The following is a 6,706-nucleotide window of genomic DNA, read 5'->3' as shown; positions in this document are numbered from 1 at the left end:
ATGTGTCCCAACTGAGAGCGAATGGATAAATGGTCCTTTATATTTTTCAAGGATATAAAATGAGAAAGCAGTATTAAATTGTTCCAGAAGAATTGACCTTCAATTTCAAAATGATGATGAATGAAGGACTAAAGCACAGTGTATAATCTCCTTCTCTGCAAGTCTTTGAAAATTGAACTATCAGCCCTCCTTGCCCAGGCAAGGTCAGAAGCATAAGCAGAGCCCTGAGAAGTCTGAGGGGAAGATGAAACGTTTTCTCTCATACCCTGTTACTTCCCCGAGGAAAGAAAGTTGATAATTGTCAGAACTGTAGTTAAACTGTCAAAGGCAGCTCCATAATTTATAACATAAGTGAGTCCTTGGGTATCAATTACCTAGAGTGACACTTTTCATTCCAGTATCTCTCCAACAAGTTGAGATGCTCCAGAACTCTCCCATAAACTTATTGGTTTTAAGTTCTACTTCCATTCATTGGTAACCAGACATGATTTTTTTAGAATTAGAATCAAATTTTTTTTTTTTTTTTTTTGCCGTATTGGGTATTGAACCCAGGGCCTTGTGCTTGCAAGGCAAACACTCTACCAACTGAGCTACATCCCCAGCCCAAGAATTAGCATCAGATTTATATTTTTATTAGTATTTTAGGAATTTGAAAATTACAAACAGTACAAAACAGAAACCAATAACCACCCACTCATATTAGAATTAACAATGGTAACAACTTAGCATTTCTTCCAGGCTTTTATTTCAATTATCTACTTTTTAAAAAGTATGCATAAAGGATATGTTCATTAGCTTACTCCCTTCTGCCTGTGGACGCCACCAAGAAAGCATCCTTAAAGTCTCTGTTCCTGCTGCCATCATGTCTAAATCAGAGTCTCCTAAAGAGCCTGAACAGCTGCGGAAGCTATTCATCAGAGGGCTGAGCTTTGAAACAACTGATGAGAGTCTGAGAAGCCATTTTGAGCAATGGGGAAAACTCACGGACTGTGTGGTAATGAGAGATCCAAACACCAAGCGCTCCAGGGGCTTTGGGTTTGTCACTTATGCCACTGTGGAGGAAGTGGATGCAGCCATGAATGCAAGACCTCACAAGGTGGATGGAAGAATTGTGGAACCAAAGAGAGCTGTCTCAAGAGAAGATTCTCAAAGACCAGGGGCCCACTTAACTGTGAAAAAGATCTTTGTTGGTGGCATTAAAGAAGACACTGAAGAACATCCTCTACGAGATTATTTTGAACAGTACAGGAAAATTGAAGTTATTGAAATCATGATTGAAGAGGCATCGGAAAGAAGAGGGGCTTTGTTTTCATAACTTTTGACGACCATGACTCTGTGGATAAGATTGTCATTCAGAAATACCATCCTGTGAATGGCCACAACTGTGAAGTGGGGAAAGCCCTGTCAAAGCAAGAGATGGCTAGTGCTTCATCTAGTCAAAGAGATCAAGGTGGTTCTGGAAACTTTGGTGGTGGTCGTGGAAGTGATTTTGGTGGAAATGACAATTTTGGTCATGGAGGAAACTTCAGTGGTCATGGTGGCTTTGGTGGCAGCCGTGGTGGTGGTGGATATGGTGGCAGCAGGGATGGCTACAATGGATTTGGTAATGATGGAAGCAATTTTGGAGGTGGTGGAAGCTACAGTGATTTTGGCAATTACATCAGTCATCAAATTTTGGACCCATGAAGGGTGGAAACTTTGGAGGCAGAAGCTCTGGACCTTATGGTGTTGGAGGCCAATACTTCGCCAAACCACGAAACCAAGGTGGCTGTGGTGATTCCAGCAGCAGCAGTAGCTATGACAGTGGCAGAAGGTTTTAATACTGCCAGGAAACAAAGCTTAGCAGGAGAGGAGAGCCAGAGAAGTGACAGGGAAGCTACAGGTTACAACAGATTTGTGAACTCAGCCAAGCACAGTGGTGGCAGGGCCTAGCTGCTACCAAGAAGACGTGGTTTAGACAATACTCATGTGTATGGGCAAAAAAACTCAAGGACTGTATTTGTGACTAATTGTATAATAGGTTATTTTAGTTTCTGTTCTGTAGAAAGTGTAAAGCATTCCAACAAAGGGTTTTAATGTAGACTTTTTTTTTTTTTTGGCATCCATGCTGTTGATTGTTAAATGTAATAGTCTGATCATGACGCTGAATAAATGTGTCTTTTTTAAATGTGCTGTGTAAAGTTAGTCTACTCTGAGGCCATCTTGGTAAAACTTCCCCAACAGTGTGAAGTTAGAATTCATTCAGGATGATGCCAGGTTTAGAAACCTTGGTTGTAGTTCTTGTGACCTGAGGTTCACCCTTGAAAGGGTCACCCAAGCATAGTTATGGAATTATTTGGTTATAAAAATGATTGTTGGCACATCCTATGCAATACCTAAATTGAATAATGGTACTAGATAAATAATAGATGGGAATGAAGCTTGTGTATCATCCATTATCATGTGTAATCAATAAACGATTTAATTCTCTTGAAAAAATGTATGCATAAAACATATATGGTTATACTTTCCCCTTAAAAACTTAGAACAATATAGATAAATAGGAATGCATTTCAAACCCCCATGCCCATTTCTTCCTGTTTTTTTTTTTTTTTTTTTTCTGGTATCAGGAGTGCTTACCCACTGAGCCACATTCCCAGCCCTTTTTATATTTTTTCTAGAGACAAGGTCTTGCTGAGTTGCTTAGGGTCTCACTAAGTTGCTGAGGTTGGCTTTGAACTCACGATACTATGAACTCACGATCCTCCTGCCTTAGCCTCCCCAGCCACTGGGATTACAAGTGTGCCCCACCATGCCCAACCCATGTTCCTGTATCTTTTATCCCTCAGAATTAACTACTCTCAAACAGTTGTCCAGTGTACAATGTAATGTCTTCTCAGGGCATTTTTATGTTTTACACGCATTTTTTTCTACAGAAAACATGTAATAATATTTTGAGTATGAATGCATTACAAAAATGTATTACACAAATAATATATACATATATAAAAGTTCTAACATAAAAATGCAATAAGAATAGTCATATGGCTTGGTTTTTCATTCAAAACTATAATTTTGAGAGTATCCATGTTGGCACATATAAATCTTTAGTTTCCTTTTAACTGCTGTGGAGTTTTTGTGTAAATATATCATACTTTATCCATTATTCCACCAACTTGACATATAGATGGCATTCAATTTTTCATTTTTACAAAAAGTGCTTCAGGGAACATCTTTGGACATATCTTTATGTACATGTGTAAGCACTTCTTTAGGATATATTACCAAGAATTAGAATTGCTAGACCATATACAAGACTTATTATTCTCTTCTAGTTTCTTGGTATTGCATTTATTGTTGTTTATGGCAAATCTCTTGGAAACTATGATTACTTGAAAAGTACGTCAAAACAAAATTTCTGTCCTTTTCTTCTCTCTAGATTGACTTTGACTTGCTAGTTATTTCTCCCCAGCCCCCACCCCTGTGATCCCACGTACCTGCATAGACACCTACACACTTGTCCTTCTGTACCCAGTGTCCTCTTCTTCCCTCCAGATCTAGACATGTGCTGCCTGAAGCTTATAGATTTTTTGAAGCCCCCACTGAAAACATACAAAATTACAATTAAAAAATCAGCACAATGATATGCAGAATGAGAGGAGAAATCATGACAGCTCTATTAACATTTTGGCTTGTAGGAGTTGGACAGTGTCCCTGGTCTCTACTCAATACACACCAGTAGCACTCTTCTGTTTCGAACAATCAACAGTGTTCCATAGCTGTCCAGATGTCCCTCAATGGGCACCATTCCCCCTATTTGAGAACTAGTGCTCTAATTCTACCTGCTCTGTCACAGTACAGAAAAAAATAGACACACTCTCCAGTTGCTCTTATGAGCTGAACCTTGGCTAAAGCAAGATGAAGAATGGAAATGAAATTTCCCTATCAGTTTTACTCATGAGCACATATGCAAATAGCTAGCAATGCCCAAAATAGTAAATAATATTTTGAACTAATTGAACTTGTTGAAAGAATTCAAAGTTGATTAATACCTGCAAATCGAATCAATTAATGGGACTCTTCCTATTAACAATTGCAGAAAGATTGCAGCAAAAAAAGTCAATAATTTTCAACATACACGCATGTTAAAATTTCTAGAAAACTGTAAGAAGAACATTCCCCACTAACAATAGGCAATCCCAAAACCTTTCAATAAACACATAAATAATGAAATTCTTAGAAATATTTGCTTATGTTTCAGAAACAATTTAAGAATGATACTATTACAATTTTTATTGAATACTGTGTTAGATATCTTAGCCTTCCAAATAAATTAAGAAAATGGAGCAAAAGGAGTGTTGAAAAGAAAAAACCAAAGCTAATGTTATTAAGAAAGCTGGCCTGATGGCAGGAGAAAATTGTGGTAGGCAGAATAATGCCCCTCTGCAAACATGCCCACATCCTAATCCCTGAAATTTGTGATTATGTCACTTTATGTGGCTAAAGGAATTTGTAAACATCATTAAGGATCTTGATGTGGGTGATTATTCTGCTCAGTCCACAGGAATTCTTACTCTATTTTATGAAATCAAATGTTACCCAATTTTAGAATCGCAAATAAAACCAATTTAAAAAATCCTTGAACCTTTGTTGTAATTTTGTCTTTGATACTTTATTATTGATATATTTTATTTTATTTATTTATTATTCCCTTATAGTTCTTCCATCTTTTCATCCTAGTTGCACTTAAAATATGTTTTGGTGGTCTATAATTTCATAATGACTTTCTAGGTCTGATTTTTACTTATATCTTTCAGAATTTTGAACTTTGTGATCTTGATTTTTTTCTTTTGATTCATTGTACACAAATGGGGTACAACTTGTTTCTCTGGTTGTACACGAAGTAGTGTCACACCATTTGCATAATCATACATGTACATAGGGTAATGATGTTTGTCTCATTCTGTTATTTTTCCATCCCCCACCCCCTTTCCACCCCTCTTTTTCCTCTATTCAATCCGTCCTTCTTCCAGTCTTGCCTCCCTCCCAACCCCCCATTATGTATCATCATCCACTTATCAGAGAGATCATTCAGTTTTTGGTTTTTTGGGATTAGCTTATCTCACTTAGCATGATATTCTCCAACTGCATCCATTTACCTGCAAATATCATAATTTTATTCTTCTTTATGGCTGAGTAATATTCCATTGTGTATATATACCACATCTATAACTGATTCTGAAATCATAGCAAATATTCTCCCTTTAAATAATAACTCTTCCTCATTCTTTATGAACTCTTATTTTAATACATTGGACTTTTGTTCTTTCTCTTTTTAGTACTTTTCATTTCTTCATTCCTCTGTACTGCATTTTGATTTATTACCTTATATTCCTGTTCAGTTCACCAGTTCTATTAGATATTTAAATCATTTGCCTTTACACTAATTTTTTTCCACTGAAAGTATACACACACACACACACACACACATAATTTGCTTCTTTTAAAAATCTACTTGCTTTTTCATAGAATATTTCATAGAACATTGGCTTTTGTTATGTGTTTTCCTCCCCTCTAATCTGAGTAAGTAAACTTTCTTGAGAAGATGGGTATATAAACAGGAAGTTGGATTTAGCATGATAAATCTTGCTAGGGGTAAGTAGTTTGTGCAGCACAGAAGAAACATTGGCAAAGGCTACAGTGGGAAGAACAAAGAAAAATACATTGCCCAGCTGCTGAATAGAAAATGAGTCTGATACTGCTAGTAATAAAGAAAAAAAACGATAAAAATGACAAGATTATATGGTTGCTGTATCCTTAAGATGGCACTATAAACTCACAATTTCTTTGTAGAAAAAGAATACATAAAACTAACTGGGATTTATCTGAAATTTCACTGAAAGCTTAAAATATAAACTAGAATGACTTTTGTGTGTCCGAGGTTGTTCTAAGTGCTTGTATGTATTATTCTGATTTAAACTTTATAGCAGCCTTAAGAAGTAGATACAAATATTTGCCCCATTTTGCAGGCTAGGAAAAAGAGAGAATGTCTAAATGACTTGCCTTCACACAGTTATAAGATTTAAACAGAGACAACCTGAATTCAGAAACCATGTACTTATTCAACATTCTCTATATCCTCTTTATAATGTTGAAAATGCAGGAACATTAGCATCAGCAGTTATGAGAAGGCATTTATTTTCTAGTTCTGGTTAAGTTATATGGGGAATGTTTCTCTTGTATGGGAATAAGAAATCAAGGAGCCCAGTTCTCAGCCCTCAGAGTGAGAGAAGAAAACCTTAGGGCATCCACAACGCTGGTATAATGGGTCTCTGCTGGTTCTCTGCTTTGCCCACACTTTTGCCAGGAAATGGTCCCTGACCTCCTGGGTCAGGTGCCCCTTCTAGGTCTAACCAGAGCATCCCAGGTATATAACCATAGTGTATTTAGCACGCAGAATTGTGTTAATGAGTTTATATCTTTATTTTCCTTGGTAATCTGTGAGAATCTTTATAATCTCCATGTTTGGTAAAATGTTCAGCACAAATTTCTCAAGCAATTTTTTTGGGGTTGGGGATGAAGTTCAATGGTAGAGCTTTGTCTAGCACGTGCAAGGCCCTGGGTTTGAGACTCTGTGCCACAGAAACAAACAAAAAATCTTTGCCGAACCCTTTCTTCTATATTAATCCAGAACCTGCATCTGAAGCACTATATTCTCTGTATCTTC

The 6,706-nt window shown here is 36.8% G+C and overlaps 1 pseudogene; it reads left to right on the top strand.

The window, feature by feature from the left end:
• The first annotated feature begins 862 nt into the window (after nucleotides 1-862).
• Nucleotides 863-1,820, top strand: LOC124964866 (heterogeneous nuclear ribonucleoprotein A1-like; annotated as a pseudogene).
• Nucleotides 1,821-6,706: the final 4,886 nt, after the last annotated feature.

The sequence above is a fragment of the Sciurus carolinensis genome, chromosome 14, assembly GCF_902686445.1.
Source record: "Sciurus carolinensis chromosome 14, mSciCar1.2, whole genome shotgun sequence".
Classification (NCBI taxonomy): domain Eukaryota; kingdom Metazoa; phylum Chordata; class Mammalia; order Rodentia; family Sciuridae; genus Sciurus; species Sciurus carolinensis.
Note: the sequence above shows the minus strand (reverse complement) of the source record. Positions and strands in the feature narration are given on the sequence as shown.